The 23650-nt window shown below is 46.9% G+C and overlaps 1 long non-coding RNA gene across 1 annotated transcript; it reads left to right on the forward strand.

The window, feature by feature from the left end:
* The first annotated feature begins 19460 nt into the window (after positions 1–19460).
* On the forward strand, positions 19461–21995 carry LOC309871095. Its single transcript, XR_014315030.1, has 3 exons — positions 19461–19929; positions 20065–20729; positions 21488–21995. It is a non-coding gene; the product is annotated as an uncharacterized lncRNA (long non-coding RNA).
* The last annotated feature ends 1655 nt before the right edge of the window (positions 21996–23650 follow it).

The following is a 23650-nucleotide window of genomic DNA, read 5'->3' on the forward strand; positions in this document are numbered from 1 at the left end:
CTGACACTGTTGACCTGAAGGTGGGGTCCAATCCCGCCAGTTGAAGGCTCAGTCCCACAAGACCGCCCTCACCCTACGTTAGATTCCAGTCACAGGTGGGTTGTCCCCTGTGCTTCTGAGTTCCCCCAGCAGCCTCGCTGGGTTTGGTGAATTTGCTAGAGCAGCTCACAGTTTACTTCCTGTATACAAGTTGATCATAAAAGGATACGATAAAAGATCCAGAGGAACATCCAGATGGAGAAGAGCCTCGGGCAAGGTGCATGGGAAAGGATGTGCCAGTCTCAGCACCTCTGTGTGTTCACCAACCCAGAAGCCCCCAGGACCCTGTAGTGCTGGGAGTTTTATGGTGGCTTTACCACACGGGCATGAGGGATCATTAACCCCATTTCCAGCCCCTCTCCCCTCTCTGGAGAATGGGAGGTGGGGCTGAAAATTCTAAGCTAATCACGGCTTGGTCTGTCTGGTGACCAGACCCCATCCAGGAGCCCATCAAGAGTCACCTCATTAGAACAAAAGACCCTGTCATCACCTAGGAAATTCCAAGGGTTCGAGGAACTGTCAGGAACTGGGGTCAAAGACCAATTATTAGAATAAAAGATTTTGCCAATGCTCTTATCACTTAAGAAATGACAGTGGTTTTAAGATCTCTGTGCCAGGAACTAGGGCCAAATATGTATTTGTATATGTATATACAGACTATGTATGTATATACATACACAGATATGTTTATGTATAGAGCAATTTATTTTATTTTATATTTTCTACTATATATATAATATAGATATGTTTTCTATAATAAATAAGCAAATAAGTAAGTATATCGATTATCTCATACATTTCCTTCCTGCTTTAAGAACTTCCTTTAGCTAGCAAATTCTTAGTTTTCCTCCAGTGAGAATGTCTTTATTTTTCATTCCTTAAGACTAGTTTCACCAGCTAGAGAATCCAGGTTTATTACCATACTCAAGCTTGTCCGTGTCCCCAGTGCACAGTAAGCCAATGTCTGACTGGGACACTGGTTTTGAACCAAAGAAAGCTTTGTTATCAGAAGGGCAGCCCAACGAGAATCCAGGGGATCAGTCCCAAAGCTCCTTTGCCTTCTTGAGTCTAGGGACAGCCTGCGTGTGGGAGAGGAGTGTAGGGGGTTTCTTGGAACCTTGAGTGGCTGGATTGGGGCTTTGAAACAGTCTGGAGGTGAGCATTCTTCTGGACAGTGAGGCACTCTTTGGGACCTGGCACGTCAGCTATGTCAATAGACCAATGTTACCGTCCAGTCCTCATCAGTGTGTAAACGGGATAGAGGCGAACAAAGTAAAGTGAATTAGGTGGGGAACAAAATGTGGAGCTAAGTTAATAATGCAGCTACTACAGCTGTGGTTCTACTTCCACTTTCAGAGTAGGTCCCAGAGCCAGGTATCCGGCTCAGACTGACAGTGCCTTTCACCACTCAACAAATAGGCCACTTCTTCTGGCCTCCTTGGTTTCTGATGACAATTTCCTTTCCTTTGAATGGTTTCCCTTTACAGACAAGATGCTGTTTTTCTCTCTCTGCTTTCAAGAACCTTTCTTTGTCTAGTGTTTTGTAGTCTGATTACAATATGTCTTGGGATAGATTTCTTTCCATTTATTTGGGGGGGGGGGTTGCTCACCTTGAATCTATAGGTGTATCTGTCTTTTGCCAAACTTGGACATTTTTCTCCTAAAATTTCTTCTGAATTTTCTCTTAATGGTTTAGTAGTTTTTAGTTTATTCACAGAGTTGTACAACCATTAGCATAATCAATTTTAAGAGCTTTTTAAGAACAAGGCCCTCTGTACCCATTAGCAGTACCTTCCCAGGACCCCCTTTCTCAGCCTGTGGTAACCACTGATCTCCTCTCTATGGATTTGCTTATTCTCGACATTTCACACGTGCAGTCCCACAATACATGGTCTTTTGTAACTGATGTTTTTGAATGAGTGTCATGTTTTCAAGATTCATTCATATACATCTGTCAGTACTTCATTCGGTTTTATTGCCAAAAAATACTTCATTGTGTAGATAAACCACATTTTTATTTATACACTCATCAGTTGATAGACACGTGTTTCTACCTTTTAGCTCTTACGAATAATGCTGCTATGAACTTTTAAAAAAAGATTTTTTAAGTAGGTTCTATACCCGACATGGGGCTGGAACCTATAACCGTGAGATCAAGAGTCACACGCTCTTCTGACTGAGGCCAGCCAGGTGTCCCTGCTATGAACATTTTTTTTTTTAAGATTTTATTTATTTATTTGACAGACAGAGATCACAAGTAGGCAGAGAGGCAGGCAGAGAGAGAGGGGGAAGCAGGCTCCCTGCAGAGCAGAGAAGCCCGATGCGGGCCTCTATCCCAGGACCCTGGGATCATGACCTGAGCTGAAGGTAGAGGCTTTAACCCATTGAGCCACCCAAGTGCCCCCCTGCTATGAACATTTTTGTGCCAGTTTTTGTGTAGACCAGTTTTTGATTGGGGGTATATACCTAGGAGTGGACTTGCTGGGTCATACCATGATTCTATGCTTAACCCTTTGAGGAACTGCTAACGTGTTTTCCACAGTGGCTGCACCACTTCACGTTCCCACTGGTGACGAACAAGGGTTTCTCTACATCTTTGCCAATATTTGTTCCATCTTTTGATGATAGTTACCCTAGTAGGAATGAAGTGGCATCTTGTCGTAGGTTTTTTTGTTTTTTTTTTACGTAATTCTTTTTTTTTTAAGATTTTATTTATTTATTTGACAGAGAGAAAGAGATCATAAGTAGGCAGAGAGGCAGGCGGCGGTGGGGGGGGGCAGACTCCCCGCTGAGCAGAGAGCCTGATGCGGGCCTCGATCCTAGGACCTGAGATCATGCCCTGAGCCGAAGGCAGAAGCTTAACCCACTGAACCACCCAGGTGCCCCTCATTGTGGTTTTGATTTGCATTTCCCTAATGGCTAAGGACGTTGAGCATCTTTTTGTGGCTCGTTGGCCATTTGTCTATCTTCTTTGGAGCAATGTCTAATCAGATCCTTTGTGTATTTAAAAACTCGGGTATTTGTGTTTTTATTGAATGGAATAGTTCTTTATAGAATCTAGATACAAGCCCTCTATCAGATATATGACTTGCAAAAGTTTTCTCCCGTTCTGTGGGTTGTATTATTATTTTCTTATTTCTTGGGCTTTTCTCCCCCCAACTGTACCCACTCACCCACATCCTACTGGGACACTGATGACAGAAGCGTGAGATCTTTTGCTGTAGCCCCACATGTCTCTCGGGCTCTGTTTAGTTTTTGTCGTCTGCTCACGCTCTGTTGTTCAGATTGGGTAATTTGTATTGTTTAAGTGTAAACCAATAATACTAGGAGAGGGGTGGGCAGGGTGGGAGGGATGACAAAGGGGCATAAAGAAAGTTTGGGGGCTAATATATTCATTATTTTGGTTATGATGATTTCATAGCGATTTCATGTGCTTATGTCAAAGTTTTGGTAAGTTTAAACGTGTGCAGTTTATGTTGTTTAAACCTGAGACTGTTCAAGACTTACACTTACAACCAGCAGGGGGCAGGGAGCGCTCCTGCAAATAGCCTCTGTTCCATTTATCCAATGCCGCAGTACCTACTACAACATAGAAATTGATGATTCTAGTAGAAATGCAACTCTACTCTCTCAAAGAAATATTTTGTAATTAGGAATGCTTGCTTACTTCATAGATAAATCATTCCAATTTGCAGTGCTAGAGGTGGGATCCCCAGGGGACAGGGACTATAAATGTCTACTAGCATTTCTAGTATATCTATAGCATAAGTCGGGGTGGGGGGCCGCTGCAGGGAGCTTGCGGGATCTGGGGACCGTAGTGCAGAGTCCGCCAAGCTGCTGTGTGACATCAGTCACGCTGCTTAACCACTTTACGCACCTCCAGCACGCAGTCTCAGCTTTCTGAAAATGAGGAATGACATGAATGTTGTTTATAAAATCGACACTGCCTGCCGGGGCAGCCCAAGACCCATATCAGAGGGAGGGGAGCTTGTGAGGCAGGGCCATGGAGGAGAGCGGTGGCTGATGGGCTACAGGAGACAAGTGGCAGTCCTGGGAGGGGAGCCGTCTAGTTTGGGCACTCTTGGACCTGGGTAAGGTGGGCCTGGTTCCTCTCACCAGTCCAACCCTGCAGCTTCTAAGGGTTCATCTTTTTAGGAAAAAGCAACACTTGCTGGCAAACAAGACCTGGACACAGGGCAGAAGGTGCCTCACTCGGAGCATACTTGGGACCAATGACGATCCTTCTGCCGTAACCTCTACCAGGCAGGTACACTCCTGCCTTTTTCTTAGCATGAAGTCAGCCATCCCAGACCCTCAGACATTTGTTCTGTACTTTGGTGTTGAGATACTCATCCTTACAGAGAATACTGTTTGGCATGTGTTTATGCATTTATCGTTGGCTGTGGTCACTCCTTGGGAAGAAAGCTGCATCCTGCCTGCTGGGTGTCCGTGGAGGGTCTGCACCGCACAGCAGAGCTGTTTTATTTTTGTCTCATTGTGCCACTGGAGATCAGCTCAATTCATGTCTAGTAAACATCAACCAGGAGATTCTCTCTTTAAGGACATTGCGATACAACTGAAAAATCAGGGTAAGATTTTCATCTTACAAATGCGGCTGCTGGTGCAAAAGTATGGATCCTAGTTCCATGGGGATTCAACATCAGTCAAAACTGATGTTAAACTCTCTTCAAAGTATGTCATCCTTAGGGCCCAGGACAGAAGACCAGCATAGATTTTTCTCTGCCTCCTGAGGCCAGGCCTAGGAGAAGTCTCTTGGGGCAGATGCCAGAGGTCACATCAAGGGTAGGGGGGATTATCATCAGCATGGCCAAGGGCATTCATCTAGGGCAAACAAGCCAATGAGTCAGTCTCTGTGGCTCTCAGGAAACCTCTTGATAACTTTTTTTTTTTTTTTTTTTAAAGTAGGCTCGACACCCAGCATGGAGTCCAGTGAGGGGCTTGAACTCATGACTCAGAGATCAAGACCTGAGCTGAGATCCAGTCAGATGCTTAACCAACTGAGCCACCCAGGTACCCCCATACCTCAATCTTTTAAAGGGGGAGTTTGGGGGGCAGGTGGCTCAGTGGGTTAAGCCTCTGCATTCAGCTCAGGTCATGATCTCAGGGTCCTGGGATAGAGCCCTGCATCAGGCTCTCTGCTCAGCAGGGAGCCTGCTTCCCCCCCGCCTCTTTGCTTGCCTCTCTGCCCTCTTGTGATCTCTGTCTGTCGAATAAATAAATAAAATCTTTTAAAAAAAGTGGGGAGAGTTTGTCTTCACTCAGGCCCTTTGCTAATGCTGGGTTCACAGCAGTCTTTGTACACAGTTGTACCCCTTCCTAATGTCCCCTTGGTGAGCACCAGTCTTGCCATGTTGCAGTCTCTTCCTGCCTAGATGCTGCCCTGCCCTTTCCAGAGGCCCCACAGACATTGTGGTGGCAACACCCTTTGGGGGGAGAAAGGCTTCCCCACCAACCGCCAGCTCTCCTTACCTACTCCCCCAGGGGGAGCTTTATGCCTGTTAACCCCACATCTGTAGGCTGTGACTAGGCCTCCAGTAGGCCTTGCTCTCCACTTCCAGGGTTGGATAGGGCTACTCACCTCCCCAGAGCCATCCAGGAAGACTTCAGACTGGCAGCCCCCAGCCCAAAGCCGGTAGGTAGCCTTCAACAGGGAGAAACCACTCCCACCACTGGGCCCATCCAGCCCCTCTTTCCCTGTATGGAAATAAAACTTGGAGGAATTCCTGTCTCTCCCCACCCCCCACTTAAGGTCTTATTTATTTATTTGAGAACACCAGTGAGCACAAGGGCAGGAGGGGCAGAGGGAGAGGGAGAAGCTGACTGCCCACTGAGCAGGGATCCTGCTTCAGGGACTCCATCCCAGGACCCCTGGGATTATGACCTGAGCGGAAGGCAGATGCCTAACCGACCGAGCCACCCAGGCGCCCAGGAGTTCCTTATTATTACGTTGTGTGGGAGGAAGACAGCTGCTTCAAAGCACTAGAATCTGGACAGGAAAGGATTTTGCTGGGGAGGGGTGGGGGGTACAGGGAAGGGGGTACAGGCACTGAGAACAAACGGCACCACTTCTAACAATGGAAGCAAGAGCAAAGTTCTAAGCATTCTGTCATCAAAGTTTTAGCAAAACAAGATTACAGGTTTCTCCGCTATGGGCAAGCAGAGCATTTCTATGAAACCCTCCCTGAGCCAAAGTGGCATAATTTGAAGGCGCGATTACCATTAATTTATATGGGAAAAGCTTTTGAGCATTCCCAGACCCCAAAAATAAGCTCTCGGGGGCTTTTTTGATATCTTAGGACGTACCTTGCTAATGTATGCACAAAAGAAATTGAGATCAAGTACAGATTCAAAGCACTGGAGGCTGGAGGCTGAGGCTGAGGTGTAGTTCCTGGGGAAGTCGCTGGGCGGCGCTACTCCCGCTCTGGGCCCTCGCTGCCTCTGGGATGGCTCGCTGAAAAATAAACACTGGACGGCTATTTTTGCCTTTTCTCATAAGAGCAAAATCCAATTTGGAGTTCTTACAGTTGGCAAAAATAGGTACGGAAGTAGGTTGTTCATTAAAGTGAAGTGGCCTAATGCATCTTCCAAACAGCAGGTACACCTGGCTTGGTTGGCAAGAGTAAGAATAAAAGGACCCTTGAGAAGGTAGGATTGGTTATTTCTCAGAAACTGCATTTACTCAGGACCAATAGAATTTCCCATCTGGAGTGCACAGGGTTTGGGGAAAATGCTGCGAGGCCAGGGGGTTTCAAGATAATTCAGGAAAATGCAGTCTTTTACAACACACACACACACACACACACACACACACACACACTCACCCTCAGATGTCTTGTGTGTTCTCAAGGCTGTAGTATTGTCAGGGCTTTTGAGCTCTTGAGGTTCACAGGAGCAAAGTCTGGTGTCCCCTCAAGTAGGGAGTCATGGGGGAGTTTTGTGACCATCTGATTTAAGCGTGTGAGTCAGTCACCAGATTTATAGTTTTCACATCTTGAGGTTGGTTAGGTAATGAGAGCTTATGCATAGTGTCTTCATGGCCCTTAGAGAAGCTTTTGAGACCATTAATACATCGACTTCTCCCACTCAAAGTTAGGAGGACTGAGAAATCCCTCGAGGATCTAAGAATCAGCTCGAAGTGGGGGAGGAGAGCAGGCGTGCCCTTGGATGGCAGCCATAGTGCCCTCCCCCTCACCCCCAGTACAGTTCTGTCGTCAAATGACCCACTCCATCCCTGGGTCCTGAGTCTTTTTTATAACGGAGCCCTCACTGTCACAGACTGGGATGACTCAAGTCCTGGATAGCACCCGGGCAGCTGGTCACCCGAGTGGATGGGGTGGGGCGGTGTGGGGGAGTGACTGCCTGCCCAGTGGACAGGGCAGCAACCTCCCAGCTGCTGTTAACTCGAAGGACGCTGCTGGCTCCAGGGGGCCTTTCCCTAGGACTTCCCAGCCTTTCAATGAATGAAGATCCCTACTTAAAATTTAAAAATCAACAGATAGAGCACAGATGGGCCCCTTACCGGAGACACGGATAATAGTAGGTACACTTCTAGTAACTGTAAATAATAAATAATAAATAAATAATAAATAATAATAATAAATAGTAAACTGTAAATAAAAATGTAAAACTTATAAAAGGCTGCTCTGAGTTCAGCAGTGTTTTTAAATGATGTTGTATTGTAGGTATCACAAACACATTGACACATACTTGAAAAAGAGCTTTAAAGAGTATATAGGTGTTTGTACCACAGATAGATACTCACAATCCTCAGGATTATCAGGCCAGGGACCACAGGTTTATGAAATCAGAGTCTCCCATTTCCCAGAGAGAGCTGGATTCAGCAGTATGCGTGCACGTGCACACACACACAGGCACACACACAGGCACACACTCCTGCTTCACTTTGACTAGATCAGGCTAGAAGGTCTGTGGTTTCCATGTTATCTCTAAGACCCTACAGGAATCCCTAGATCTCAGTGGTGATGAGGCTGAGGCCGGGACCTTCCGGTATCTTCCTGGTCAGGGGTTCCCAAACCTGACTGTCCTTAAGAGCCCTCTAAACCACTTCTTTAAAAAAAGGCTCCTGGGGCACCTGGGTGGTGAAGTCAGTTATCCATGTGGCTCTTGGTTTTGGCTCAGGTTATGATCTTGGGGTTATGAGATCAAGTCTCATGTCGGGCTCCATGCTCAGAGTGACTCCGCTTGGGACTTTTTCCCTGTCCTTCTGCCCCACTCCCCCCATTCTCTCTTCCTTTCTCTCAAATAAATAAATAAATCATTAAAAAAAAATACAGATGCCTGTTTCCATCTTTGGGCAACTGGATGAGAATCTCCAGGGCTTGGGCCCTGTCCTGTATTTTTTTTTAAAGCTCCCCAAGTTCATGCTGTGCATGGAAAAAAAAACTGGGTTCATCCCACACATTCATCCCCAAACCAAAATCCCCAATAAATTATGGTGCATTTGAAGAACATTACACCATTACTGGGTTGAGGCTTGATGAAATTGGCAATTAATTCCCTTTCTGGGAGACTCTTTACTTTTGATTCCTTTGATCTCAGAGAGATGAACTTTCAAGACACCAAGAGATGGAGACTAGCAAAAATGTTGTTCAGCCCCAGCCTTCTTTCTATCAAGGGTAAAATTTCTCCTAAGTCTGCATGTCCTGGACTCTGGAGGTGGTGGCTTCCTTGTCCTACAGGTGGACACAGAAGGGTTTGGCTGTCATCCATACCCAGGCACTGAGGGCATGAGCAGGTGGGTGCGGAGGTGTTCTAAATGGCTGCTTATATCCCTAAAAGCCAAAAATCACAGGTCTGGATTGTAGCCTAGCTTGACTCCATCCTCCTTCAGGACCCGAAGTGTCCAACTCTTCACTAAACAATAAGCAAACCCAGAGACTGATCAGACAAGGCAAGTGTGTAGACAGACCTACATGATGTTGCTACCTGAGACTATCTTCTAGTAAGGGGACTAACAGATACTAGTGAAACTTGCCTGAGAACATGGGCCCTGGTTTATTTTCTCTGTCCACTCCCCTGAGAAGGAGAAATCATTACACAGTGGGGTTAAGGTGTTGAGAAGGCTGCCAGAACAATGGCTCTGGGGTTAATTCAACAATAGTCCACTGGTGTAATTTAGTAGAATAACAGCTTAAAAGAAAAAAGCCTTGTGATGTCTCTAACAGAGACCAAAGAAAACTGATCAAAGTCATACCCACTCTTGATAATATCTCTTGGCAAACTTCAAGTAGAAGGGAATACCCTTAACGTGATAAGTGGTCCTGACCAGAGTAAACCTGGAATTTAATGGTGAAAACTCAGAAACATTCTTTCCATTCAAAGAGGGAATACGACATGCATGCCTGCCCCTCCATCATTCGGTTCTGTCCTGGAAGCTGACCCAGCATAGCAAGACAAGAGAAAGGACAGGAAGGGACAAAGTCTTCATTTACAGGGGACGTGATTGTCTACCTATATTATCCAAGAGGATCAATGGATAGACTCTTAGAGAGAATACAAGTGAGGCTCAAGGTGGCCTGATACAGGTGACCCCATAGGAAATCATCAGAAGGCCAGTGCCTCAGAATGGCCAGTTAGAAAAAGTAACATCAAAGTAATATCAAAGAGGTTCCAACTATGATAGCAACATAACTATAAAGAACACAGGAACACACATAACAGAAAATTTGCAAGATTTTTAAGAAGACAGCAAATCTCTACTGAAGGACATAAACGTCTTGATCAAATAGAGGTGTGATGTTCATGGATGAGAAGACTTGGTGGACAGTTGTGTACATGGATCTGGAACTTGGAGGAGAGGCAGATGATAAATGGACTTGGGAGTCATTGACGTGGATCTGAATGATTTCTCCAAGGACGATTATGGACATGGACGGGGGGAGAGAAGATGGCTCCAGTTGGAGTGTTGAAGGTCACTAAGCCAGAGAAATATGTGGGAGACCAGGAGACCAGTGACCTCCCAGTGAGGTCTCTGAAACCTAGGAAGGAAGAGGTGTCAAGCAGGGGAACCTAGTGATATCAAATGCTGGTGAGAAGTTGGGAAAGATAAAGGTTGGTTGAGGCTCATTGTACCTGGTAAGTAGGAGTTAATTAAGCTAGGAAGGAGCAGCTTTCTGTGGAGTGGTGGGATCAGAAGCCAGATGGCAGTGGATTGAAAATAAAAATGGGTGCTTACAAGGCTCAGTCAGTTAAGCACTCCACTCTTGGTTTTGGCTCAGGTAGTGATCTCAGGATTGTGAGATGGAGCCCTGTGTGAGGCTTCCCACTCCGCAGGGAGTCTGCTTCCTCTCTCTCTCTCTCTCTCTGTTCCTCTCCCCTCATGCTCTCTCTCAAATAAATAAATAAATCTTAAAAAAAAAAAGAAAAGAAAATCAAGTTCTTTATGGGGTTAATATGGCAGATGAAACATGCATATCTGCTTTAGTGCTTTCTTGAAACTATACTCAAATAATAGTATAGGTTGTTTTTGAAAAGCATAACTTACAGGACAGGACTAATGAGAGAAAAGAAAGTTTAGAAGCTGGAAACCAGATAAACTGTAATTAGCTTTTCAGACTAAACCCCGCCCCACCAAATCCTGAGGTGGCAGTAGGGAAAGCCTAGAACCAACCCAATTTGTAACACACAATCCTCAAAAGGTTTAGGAACTGTTGACACCATGGAACTCTAGAGGGTGGACTGAAAATGAAGTCAAATAAGAATGTTCCCTCCCTCCCCCTTTGGGCTCCCACAGGGCAGGCCTCTGGCCTATCCCCTTCTAGCTGGAGAGTGGAAAAGCCTTCTCTAGGGGACTGTAACCAGGCAAGAAGAAAGACTAACAGATAGTGATATTAGAGATTCCTTTACTAAATAGTCCATCCAGATCACCCTACAGTGACACTCCAGAATAGCCGACTTTTGTACGCAGAACTGCTAAGCATCTTTTAGACCCCATTTTAAATATAAGCTGTCACTCAAATGAAACTGCAGATTAACTCAAACAAACATTTAAAGAATAAAACAATGCTAATTCTACACAAACTCAGAAAATGGGAAAGGAGAGACAATTTCCCAACTCATTCTTTTTTTTTTAAAAGATTTATTTATTTATTTGACAGAGAGAAATTACAAGTAGGCAGAGAGGCAGGCAGAGAGAGAGGAGGAAGCAGGCTCCCTGCTGAGCAGAGAGCCCGATGCGGGACCCTGAGATCATGACCTGAGCCGAAGGCAGCGGCTTAACCCACTGAGCCACCCAGGCGCCCTTCCCAACTCATTCTATGGGGCCAGCATCCCCCTAATGCAAAAACCAGACAAATACATTACAAAGGAAGAAAACGAAAGACAATAACCCTTATGAACAAGGACATGAAAATATTTGGTAAAACATTACGAAGTTGAATCCAGTAACATGTATTGTTATATAAAAAAGTTAAAAATACACCATGACCATGTGGAGTTCATCCTTGGAATACAAAGTTGGTTTAACATTCAAAAACAAAGTGATGTAATCCACCATATTAACAGAATGAGGAAAACCCGTATGATTATCTCAACAGATATAGAAAAAACATTTGACAAAATCTGGCAAAATTCAACAACTTTCATGAGAAAGCCTCTCAGAGAATTAGGAAAAGAAAGAAAGGTCTTCAAACTGATAAAGACCATCTGTGAAAAACCTGCCACAAATGTCATATTTAATGGTGAAACACAGAATGTTCTCTCTCTCAGATTGGAAACAAAACAAAAATGCCCACTCTTACCACATCTATTCAACATTGTACTAGAGGTCCTAGCTGTTATAATGAGATAAGAAAAAGAAATAAAAGGCATCCAGATTGAAAAGGAAAAAGTAAAACTGTCTTTATTTGCAGATGATATGATTGTATGTGTATAAAATCCTAAGGAATCTATGAAGAACTTCTAGAACTAATAAGTGTTTAGCAGGATCATATAAGATCAATACATAAAAATCAAATATATTTTTATCTATAACACCAAATATTTTAATATTAAAACTTATATCATTTGCAATAGCATTAAAAAGGAAGAAAATGAATAACAATACATGCAAGATATGTATCTGGAAAACAAAACATCCCGGAGAGTAATTAAAGAGATTAAATCAATAGAAAGATAGATCACACTTAGAGTAGAAGACTCGATACTGTTAAGGTGTCAGTCCTCTCCAAATTGAGCTGTAGATTCAATGAAATTCCAATTGTAGACCCATTGAACTGGACAAAGAATTTATATGAAGATGTGAAGGGTATAGAAGAGTCAAACAATTTTGAAAAAAGAAGACAAAAGGAGGCTTACAATACCTGATTTCAAGACTTATTATGAAGGTACAAAAACTGTGGTACTGGTAAAAGGATGGACACATAGATCAATGGCATATCAAAGAGAATCCAGAAATAGACCTACACATAGAGGGTCAACTAATTTCTGACAGAACCTCCAAGGTAATCCAATGAACAAAAGGGTAGTCTTGTCAACATGAAGCGATGGAATCCTTGGATATTCACATGGGGAAAAAATACATCTCAACTTTACCTTAGGCTAAACACAAACATAACCTCAAAATGGATCATAAACCTAAATAATAAAGTTAGTTCAATAAAACTTCTAGAAGGTGATGTAGGGAAAAGTCTTCAAGACCTTGGGTTGGGCGAAGATTGATGTATCTGAGAAATGCAAAAATCACAAATCATAAAAAGAAACATTGATAAGCCAGTCTTCAGGAAACTAAGATCTGCTTTTCAAAAGACAGTCCAGGAGCAAATCGTCACACTACTTCCATCTGACAAAGGTCTTGTATCCAACTTGGGTCATGTATTCCTCTGAATATTTGTAGCTGCATCTTGTTAAATGTGGATTCCGTACAACAATTCATCTACTCATTAACACTTACTTGTGACCCCCAATTCAATACTTCTGGCACTTTTACAGTGACTTGTGGCAACAAAAATTTGAGTTTCTGGATGTGCACATTCCAGCTGGGGTTGAAAAGCCAATCTCTGCTTTGTGTTTCAGCCCTCGTGCTGTAACCAAATTGTCCCTTCTGTGGTCTGTGTCACGCCATGTGTCTTGCAGTCTTGTGTGTTTTGTTCGTGATTTTGCTTTTTTAAATGGTGTCCAACCATAGTGCTGGCTGGTACAAACAAGCTGTGATGTGTCTTATGGAGAAAATACATGTTAGAGCTCTGTTTTTCTTCCCCTTCCTTCCTTCCTTCCCTCCAAAGATTTTATTTATTTATTTGACAGAGAGGGAACACATGCAGGGAGAGTGGGAGAGGAAGAAGCAGGCTTCCCGCTGGGCAGGGAGCCTGATGAGGGGCTCAATCCCAGGACCTTAGGATCATGACCTGAGCTGAAGGCAGATGCCTAATCCACTGAGCCACCGAGGTGCCCACCTTTCTCCCTCCTCCTTTTCTTTTCTTCTCTCTCTCTTTCTTTCTTTCTCTCTCTCTTTCTTTCTTTCTGACTCAAATTTATTTATTTTAGAGAGAGAGCAAGTGTCAGAGAGCATGGCAGGAGGGGTGGTGGGGAGAGACAAGGGGAGAGGGAAAGAGAGCCTCACGCAGACTACCCTCAGGGTGTGGCCCAGCCTGGAGTTAGATCCTGAGATCACAACCTGAGCTGAAACCAAGAGTTGGATGCTTAATAGACTGTGCCATCCAGGCTCCCCTGTGTTAGATAATTTTCAGGAATAAATTAAAATGCTGTTGGCCATGAGTTCAATGTTAAAGAATTGACAAAATAGGTAAAATAAGGTGCCTGAAACAGAAACACACATAAAACAAGTTTATGTATTTGTCAGATGATGAAAATGTTGTGACCAGAGACTCGTAGAACCTAGTGCTGTATTTACTCTAGGAGGGTATTTGCTAGGTCAGTGTTTGTGGTGACTTTATAGCCCATAACGACTGCAAGTGAGAATCAAGTATGTATCTGATACACATACACAGAGCCCAATAGGAAATGTGAAAAAGATTTCAACACACATGTCACAAAAGAAGATATACAATGGCCAATAGGCATGTGAAATGTTGTCTGACATCAGTAGTTATTAGGAAAATACATATTAAAATCTCACCCACCAGAATAACTAAAATTTTAAAAGGCACATAATATCAAATATTGGTAGGAGGAGGAACTGGGACTCATGCATTTCTGTACGAGAGCAAAATGGTACCACCATTTTGAAAAACAAAATGGTTTTTCTATAAACCTAAATATTCACTGACCACATGACCCAGCTATCCAACAACTAGGTTTTTACCAAGAATAAAGAAAACATGTTCACACAAAGACAAAGCTTTATTCATAATATCTCAAGCTGGAGCAGCCCAAATGTCCATTGACAGATGAATGGATAAACAAATTATGACATATTCATACAATGGAATACTAGAAACAAACCACCATAAAAAAGAACAAATTGCTTAAAACTTGATAACATGGATGAGTTTCATAGATTTCATGATGAGCAAAAGAAGCTAGGTATAAAAGAGTATATTCTCTAAGATTCTATTTATATGAAACTCTAGAAATGACAAATCCATCCAGAGAGACAGAAAGCAGATGAGTGGTTGCCTGGGGTCAAGAGGTGGGAGTGGTAGGATATTGATTGAAAGGGACACAAGGGAACTTTTCTATGTGATGAAAATGTTCTATATTTTGATCAAGGTAATCGTTACATGGGTGTGCATGTTGGCCAAACTTATCAAAATATATATGTAACATGGGTACATTTTATTATATCCAAATCATTCCTCAATAAAGTTGGTGAAATAATTTCACCTGTCCTCTCCAAATGCACAAGGGGGCACCTCCTTCACCAGTCTGGCTGTGAAGCCAAGAGGAGGGTTGGTGGACAGGTTTTGTTTGGTTTGGTTTCCCTTGGACTGTTATTACTTTCTTGTATTTTAGTTTTGCTTCTTTGTTGATCTGGTTTTGCTTCCTGTTGGTGTTGGCGGTGTCTGGGAAGAGGTAAGTATGCGATCGATTGAGCTGTGGGCAGTGATGGAAACCCCAGCAGGGAGTCGAGCAGCCATGGAAGGTTAAGGGGGGCGGTGCTGGGACGAGGCATGGGGTCCGGGAGTGCAGGAGAGACTGGCCTTAGCCAGGTGAGGGGGCTATATGTGGCCAGGAGGATGGGAGTAGGTTTGTAGACTAGGAGGGATGGGGCAGGAAGAAGGAGCCCAGGAAGGAAAAGGCAATGGGGGAAGTTCCTCTGATGGTTTTCTTCTTTTTTCTCCTTTTAAATTTTTGGAATTAGATGAGGTCTCTCATGGTGCTGGGAACGAGTGATACATCGGGCCTTGAGGAAAGAGGTTTCGCGTTGTTTCGGGCTATGGATGGGCCTTTGTTGCTGGTGGAGGTCCTGCTGAGGTTGGAGACAGTCACACCAGCTCAGAGAGTCACAGAGTATTCTCAGCCCCGTGGGGAGGAGGACAGAAGACACAGAGCCATTTCTCTTTGAGCAGGGAGGAAAGCAGGCTCTCTGACACCCACCTTCTGGGCAGGTGGCAAGAGAGTGATCTGGCAGGTGACTTTGGTCCTGGTGCTGAAGTAGAGACCTGGAGGGAATGAAGGCCGCATAGAAATCAGAACGTGAAATCCACATCTGCCATGTGGTCACATCCATGAAAGAAGGGGATCCTCTTACTCAGCCTCATCCCGTGTGCCTCTCCCGGCCACCTGACCACTCATGGACCCTGCCCGCTTCTACGGCTGCACATGCTCTTTCTCACAGCTGTCCAGGAAATCACTTATCTGGGTCTCAAGAGGACCGAGCTTGCTTAGGCAAACTGGAGTTTGCTTACTGCCCTCAAGACTGGTTGGGTCGTTGTCCCACTCCAGCAGGAAGAACATTCTCATTGGTAGGAAAGTTTGGGGATGTGCAAGCGTGGGATTGTGTGTCCGAAACATCACCACCAAAGCCTTCCTCTCAGATTTGCAAAGGGTCTCTTGTTAAAATGCAAGTATCTTCTGGAGCCCCTTTGAGCTCCGAAAATGAACAGGGCTAGCTGAGAAACTGTGTCCAACCAGGCCCAGGGGTTGGGGGCCGGGGACAGTGGGTGAGACAAGCTCTGGATGGAAGCCGGGGGACATCGGGGATCTTCAGTCCATGCGACACTTCTGCAGGGCTGGCTCCCTCTCTGCCTGGGCTCCTGGTGGGGCTGCCTGGGTTCAAGGCTGGGCTCGGGCTGGGCATTCCTCAGATGGTCCTTATTCAGCATCAGAGAGCCTGCTTCTTCATTGGCACGGAGAAATGATCATAGCATCTGCTTAGCAGGACTGTTGTGAGGAAACAGCAAAGAACATGTGGGGAAGTCTGAGCTTCAGTCCTACCGTGCCCTCCAGCCACTGGGGACCCCACGATGTAGTTCAGGAGGGAAGAGAGCTGAGTAAGAGGAAGGGCAGGCAGCCCACAATGACCACCGAGCTGCTTTCTCTGTCTCTCCATCGCTCCTCTCCCCCACCTTCCTGCCGAGTGAGGCCAGAAACCCCTGCCCCTTCCATGACAGTGGGGGACTGCCCCAGAGCATGGAAGACAGCCTGTGGCCCCTCTCCCCCTCCAACCCGAGAAAGTCAGCATCATTTGTCTGTTAGCAGCAGGGGCTGGCCACTGCCTGCCTCAGGGCAGTGGGGTGAAGGGCAGGGCAACCCTGTCAGAGCAGCGGGCTGTGGGGGCCTGCTCCTTGGGCATGCAGCCTTGGCGTGCATTCTAGGTATTATTTACACCAAGCAGGGCCTAGACCAAGACTGGGAGCCCCAGCCCTGCTGTTAGATGTGAGAGGTCCGTGGAAATACACTGTCCACCTGCACGTCCCCCACCGGCTGTCACTTCCTGGCCTGGATGTGGGGCATGGAGAGTCCCGCAAGGCCAGTTCACTTCCCACTTCCTCTGCTTCTTTCCATCCTGGGAGCTTGCATAGAGGCTGTTGGTCCTTCTGGTCTCATTCTATCCTGTTGGGGGGCGGTGGGTATGGGTTTCTGCAGGGAAACCTGAGAGGCTGTCTGTCCAGGAAGTGGTGGGGGTGCTTGCCGCTTAAGGAGCAGAGGCTGAGGTGTGGAAAGTCAAGATACCCAGGAGTGGGAGCTGGCTGGATAGGGGGACAGTGCCCTGAGGGCTGTGGCATGTCAGCTAGGCAGGGTTCAGGAGGGTGGATGACATCATGGCCACCATCATCACCATCGTCACTGTCACTGACATTCACAGTACAATTCACAGGGATCTGGGTGCTTTGTGCGTGAGGTTGGGAGACAGCCGCACCCTTCTCTCAAGCCATTGCTGGATGCGTGTCCTGTGTGATGCTCAATATGGCCATCGGTTCTAACCCCTGAAACTGAAGGCCACAGGGTCTCCCAGTGGGCCAATGAGCCCTGGTATTTATCCCCATGCTCCCAGGAATGACTCTTATCCCCACCCCCTTGCCGTGCCACCAGCAGAGTCGGCTCACTGAGCTCTGCTCTGTTCACCACGGTGCAGGTGCACGAGGCAGAAAACAGTGGGGCGTCTTAAAAGAGCAGGGCGGAATGCCCTTGAGGTCCATCCATGTTGTCAAAAACGGCAGGACTTCCTTCTTTTTTATGGCCGAATAATATTCTTTTTTATATCACATTTTTAACCCATTTGTCCGGAGACGGACGCCTAGGTTGTTTCCATGTCTTGACTGTTGGAAATAGTGCTGTTAATAACAAGGTAGGTGCCCATATCTGTTGGGGATAGTGACTTCCTTCTACTAAGAGAAATGAGTCAGAGAAAGATAAATACTGTGGGGTGTCACTGTGTGTGAACTCTGAAACAACCCACAACAAGCGCATAGAAACAGATGATATTGGTGGTTGCAAGACATAGGGCATAGGGGGCGGGAGAATTGGGTGATGGGGGTCAAAAAGCAAAAACTTGCAGTTACAGCGTGAATAAGTTCGGGGACGTGATGTATAACATGATGACTGCAGCTAACGACGTTGTGCTGTATATTTAAAAGTGGCTTACAGAATAAGTCTTAAAAGACGTCAGCACAAGGAAAAAAATTTTGTAACAGCATGAGATAATGGATATTAGTTAACTTACTGTGGTAAGCATTTCACGATATGTATGTGTGTTAAATCCTCATGCTGCACACCTCCGACTTGTACAATGTTATATGATGATTATCTTTTTTAAAAAAAATTTTATCGATTTGACAGAGAGAGAACAAACAGGGGAGCAGCAGAGGGAGAAGCAGGCTCCTCACTGAGCAGGGAGCCCATGTGGGACTTGACCCCAGGACCCTGGGACCATAACCTGAGCTGAAGGCAGATGCCCAACCAACTGAGCCACCCAGGTGCCCCTATGACAATCACATCTTAATAAAACCAGGGGAAAGAGGAGGGTAGAAGGGGCAGGAAGACAAGGGGGTGGTTAGCACAGGAGGGGACCTGGGGGCCTGAGGCTGAGTGTCAGCTCCAGCGCTAACTTGCTGGGTGCTGGCTGGGTCTGTTGGCCTTTTGGGTCTCCTGTTCTTCATCTGCACCTTCTGGGATCCCTCCCAGCACTGCTGTCCCGCTTGTCCCCAGTGGGTGGGGGCTTCAGGCTGCTCATGCCTGGCTACTCAAGCCCAGGAAACTGAGAGGAGCCAAGGGTCTGGTTGGATGACTCTGACCCTCTCTGGCTCTCATGGTGCATTTCACATCGTGGTCAGAAGGGCTCTGGAGGAAATGGCCGCCTTCCAAGGGACTGAGATTGATTGGCTAAATGGGGCTTTTTTTTTTTTTTGCGAGAGAGAGAGAGAGAGAGAGAGAGAGCGAGTGGGTAAGCATGGGGTGGGGGTAGGGCAGAGGGAGAGAATCCCAAGCAGTCTCCACCCTCAGCGTGGAGCCCTGTGTGGGATCGATCTCACAATCCTGAAATCACGACCTGAGCCGAAATCAAGATTTGGACACTTAACCGACTGAGCCACTCGGGCTATTTTAAATGGGGTTATTTTAAACTACATCATAGCCAATTCGACATTCAGTTCTGTGGGGAAGAGCAAAATATCCAAGTTTCTGGTGTCAGGAATTTAATGAATAAAGACAAAGCCAATGACCGTCATCTGCCCAGGTTATCGGCACCATGCTCTGATCAACTGAGCTAACCGGCCAGCTGCTCTCTGCCCAGGTTAGAAACTTCGGGATCATTCTAGACCTTTCACTTCATTCCCATAATGGCAAGAGCAGCTGGCACTTTCTCCGGCAAGGGAGCTGAGGTTGAGAGAGAGGCCATACACTTGGGCGAGCTCAGGGATCCATGGCCTTGGCCACTCCCTTCTACTGGCTCTTGGTCCACCACAGTCTGGTCAAGTCCATCTCACCTGTCCCCAGCCCAGCCCCACCCCTCCCACTGCTGCCGTCCAGACCCACAGCCATCTCTCGCTTGGACAGCTGCCACCGTCCAACAGGTGTTCTGTCACCGGAGTTCCTTGGGTAAAAGCCAAGCTGTGGCCTCACCTTCAGGGGCACCCCAGACCCTCATTACCTCCTGAGACCTCTCCTTCCCCACCCTCTCCGGGTTCGATCCCCACCCTGGCTCTGCCCAGAAAGGCCCTCCCAGCCATCTTTGCCCAACAAAGTCCCCCCTCATCTCAGACATTCCTTCCAGGCGGGCTGGGCTTCTGGCCAAGTTTTGCCCACACTCCTCGTGTGTGGGTTGGAACCTTCTTATCTCGTCTGTCCGTGTTGTGGGTGTGAAGAACATGCTTGGCATGTCTGTGCTCCCTGCTCCCAGAGGGACAGAGACTCTATCATGGTGAGGTGTGGCACATGACGGGTATCTTTGGGGCTTTGAAGCTAGACGCCCTGGAACTGGAATCACATTGACCTGCTGTGTGACCTTGGGTAAGTTGCTTCCCCTCTCTGGGTCTCAGATTCCTCCTCTAAATGGCATCCATTGTCATGGGATTATGTGAAGAGGTCAGCGTGTCATGAAGCACTGGTGTCATTGACGAGTCTTCTCCCCCTTCCTGTCCCCAGGTGTCTGACCTAGGGAGCTTTCGTGGACCATGCATGGGTCAAGGGAAGGCCTGGAAGCTGAACATGCTAGTGTATCAAATCCCCAAGCCTGGCACAGTGACTGTCCCCGGGGTACCTGAGAGGGAGCCCTGGCGTCCTCCTCCAGCACCGCACCACGGTTGCCGTGGCCGAGCGTGAGAGAGACAGAACAAAGGCCTTGAATCATGAATCATGCGAAGACTGGGCAACATCACTTTAAATCTGTCTTTCCAAATCCTGTTATTTTAAATGCCCCAGGCAGATGCCCATGTGTGCAGGGACGCTGCGCTGGGCCAGAAGCTCTTTGTCCCTTGAAAGGCCCCTTTGTGACCCGTGAACCGGCCCTGAGTGATTCCCAGGACAACAGGCCCTTGTGTGGGCCCCGAAGGCCGCTTGCTCGCTCAAGCCCTCGGCTGGCAGCACGAGCCCTTTGCTGTCTCTGTAAGGTCAGCTTAGGGAGGCCTGCTATCCCCCATGCGGCGGCTGCCAGGGTTCTGATACGAAGCGCTTTGTAGAGTTTGCTTCTCAATGTTAACAAAGCCCTACTCCCACCAGCTGTCCTCTCTGGGAGAAGGGCAGATCCAGTGGGGATCACTGGGAGCAGAATAGGGTTCAGTGATTGGTTCACAGAGGAGGACCATCTGCGGGTAAGGCTCTAGGCAGGCCACCCTGCCCCGCACGGGGAAGGCTGTCAGGAGAAGGCCCCCAGAGCCCCGACAAAGCAAGGGGGCCACGGCCACTGCAGTCACAGGCAGGAGTCTCCCTAAGGTAAAGCCACTGGATTTACGCCGTGGCTGTCTGTCGCCCTGTGCCCTCCCTTGATGCAGGCACTCACCCTGTGTTTATGGTGACTGTGGTTTGTTCTGTTCTGCAAGCTCTGGCTCTTGGACCCATCCCAGGTTCCAGTTTCTTAATCCTCCCTCAGATCCGTGCAGGGATTCTGCTCTTTGTTCCATGACCTTAAAACCATCCCGTTATTCACCTTCTTAGCAAAGGATCTGCTGTACCGGGTGGGCCTTTGTCTCTCTGGAGGCTGCAAAGCGGACCTTGATACCTGCCTGGGCGGGCACTATTGTGGCTTTGCAGCTTGGAGCCGCCAGCCCCTTTCAGTACAGCCCCACTTGGCCGTACAGACCCTTCCAGCAATCTGGGCTGTCCCAAATGCTGGTCTCACCCCCTCAGAAGAACCCTGCCCGCTGGTATCTGGGACACTACAAAGGCTTGTCTCACTCTTGCTTCCTGAGAGGCAGGGGAACAGACTGGCATGAAGACAGGTCTGGGCAGCCTCGGGCTAGGAAGCATGAGGAGCCAGCCAGAAACCCAGCCCCAGTTCTCACCAGCTGAATGAGCCTGATTTCCCCTATGCAAAAAAAAGAGGATTCACTATCTCCTGTGTCCACTGCAGGGATGACAGGAGGCTACACATGTGCATGAAAGGGGCTTATCCAGTGCCAGGCCCAAGGCAAGAGCTCCAAAAATGGAGGGGAAATGGCCGCATAGGTACACAGGTGGGTCCTCTGGGCGGTCATATTGGGGTGTTGGTGCTACCTTACCCTTGGTCCATCAGGGACACGAAGCAAGCAATATCTAAGGAACATAGATTCCCTTGGGCTGGAACCAAGATAAGCCCCAGAGAGGAATCCCTCCTGTTCAAGACCCAGAGGCAAAGGGGTGAGGCATGCCAGCCACAAGAATCTTTGGGGGGTAGATAGCATCCCACACCATCAACGGTCCCAGCAGAGCAGGTGTTCAGTCAATCCATTCTGTGGGGTCTGAGGACAACTTGGATCTTGCCCTGTAGACTTAAGTGCTCCCTACCCAGGCATTGTGGGTTCCCAGAGGGTCAGTGCCCTTAGCAGGAAGGCCTGTCCAAGAGTCAACCCTTACCCTACAAACACATCCTAAACATCAGAGTGCAGAAGAGCTGAGCAATGAGATGCACGAGCAAGGGCACTAGACTAGGTTCGGGGGCGAGCAGCGGGTGGCAGGGAGGAGGGTCTGGGCAAATGGGAAAAGCAAGACCAGAGACCAAGAGAGGGTGTTTTTCGGAGTCTGGCATTCCATTAACATCCAATGAGAACAAATGCAAGTCAAATACCAGATGAAATTGCAAATTTAAAAAAAGAGAATTCAGTGTGGGAGGAATGAGGAAGTCCTCTCAGAGAGTCACCTGCAAAGAAAGCCTTGGCTGAATAGGGATTTTATGCATTTTATCATTAGGCCAGTTTGCAAATGAAAATGAGAAAAGAGAAAGCGCCAATCAAGATTCCTTTAAAGAGAATGATTAGAATTCCTAAACACTGAGGAACCTTTGGGAAATTCAAGCAAGCCTTTGGTTTCTCTTTTTGTTGGGGCCCAGAAATGCTCCTTCATCGGCACCCTGTTGCTGGGTCGCCAGCAGGCAAGCAGGCAGTTTTGTTGGGGGGTGAAAATGCCACTTGTCTCAATCAACTCTTGATTGCAAATTTTGTTAAACACATGACAAACTTCCTATCATTTCTTCATGATTTTTTTTTTTAAGATTTTATTTATTTATCAGAGAGAGAGAGGGAGAGAGAGCGAGCGAGCACAGGCAGACAGAGAGGCAGGCACAGGCAGAGGCAGAAGCAGGCTCCCTGCTGAGCAGGGAGCCCGATGTGGGACTCGATCCCCGGACGCTGGGATCATGACCCGAGCCGAAGGCAGTTGCTCAACCAACTGAGCCACCCAGGCGTCCCTCTTCATGATTTTTAATGTGTACTTTTTCAGGATAAAGCCTCAATCAAACTTTGCTCCCAATTTACTGTGAAATTTTTACTTCAATTTTATTTTAAGTGGATTCACTGAAAGTGGCCTTTTTTTTTCCAGTACAATGACCCTGGGATCACAGGGATAACCTGAAAATACCACAGAGACCCCATTTAGTCAAGGCATCCCTAAGTTGGAAGGGGAGTAAAATGTCCACTTGCTAAACCTCTGCCTGAGGCTTGAATCTTCATTCTATGTGGCTGCTAGCAAGAGGCTGTCCAGCCTCCGCCTGTAGACCTCCATAGCTGGGGGTGCAACTGGTTTTTTGAGACACTTGGTTTGTGCCCAGCTGTGGGATATCATTAAATTCTCTGAGCAAAGGGACAAAGCAGCATTTTAAAATGGAAGCCAGGCTTTTGGGATTCCTAACTGAGCGCCCGCCTTCCTAACTGCCCCCTCTCCTTTCAATCCAGACATCCCGCACCTGAAACATGGCACTCACCACTCGTCCTCTTACTTCCTTTCCCTCAGTAGTCTGGTCCACTTGCTCTCCTTGGGAGTGGCCCAAGGAAATTCTAGAAAACATTTTATTACCCTCATCCCATTTGGCAACAGTGCACAAAGTACTCTGCCCAGAGAATTTCTGATCAGCTTCATGAGGAGTGAGAAGGAACTTTCTGCACCCTGTTTTCTTTTGGCTTAAGGACTTGTGGTTTGTTTGTTTTAAGTAGACACAACACCCAGCATTGAGCCCAGTGTGGGGCTTGAACTCATGACCCTGAGATCAAGACCTGAGCAGTGATCAAGAGTGGGATGCTCAACAGACTGAGTCACCCAGGTG

This window comes from Mustela nivalis (genome assembly GCF_964662115.1).
Source record: "Mustela nivalis genome assembly, chromosome: 8".
In the NCBI taxonomy this organism is placed as follows: Eukaryota; Metazoa; Chordata; class Mammalia; order Carnivora; family Mustelidae; genus Mustela; species Mustela nivalis.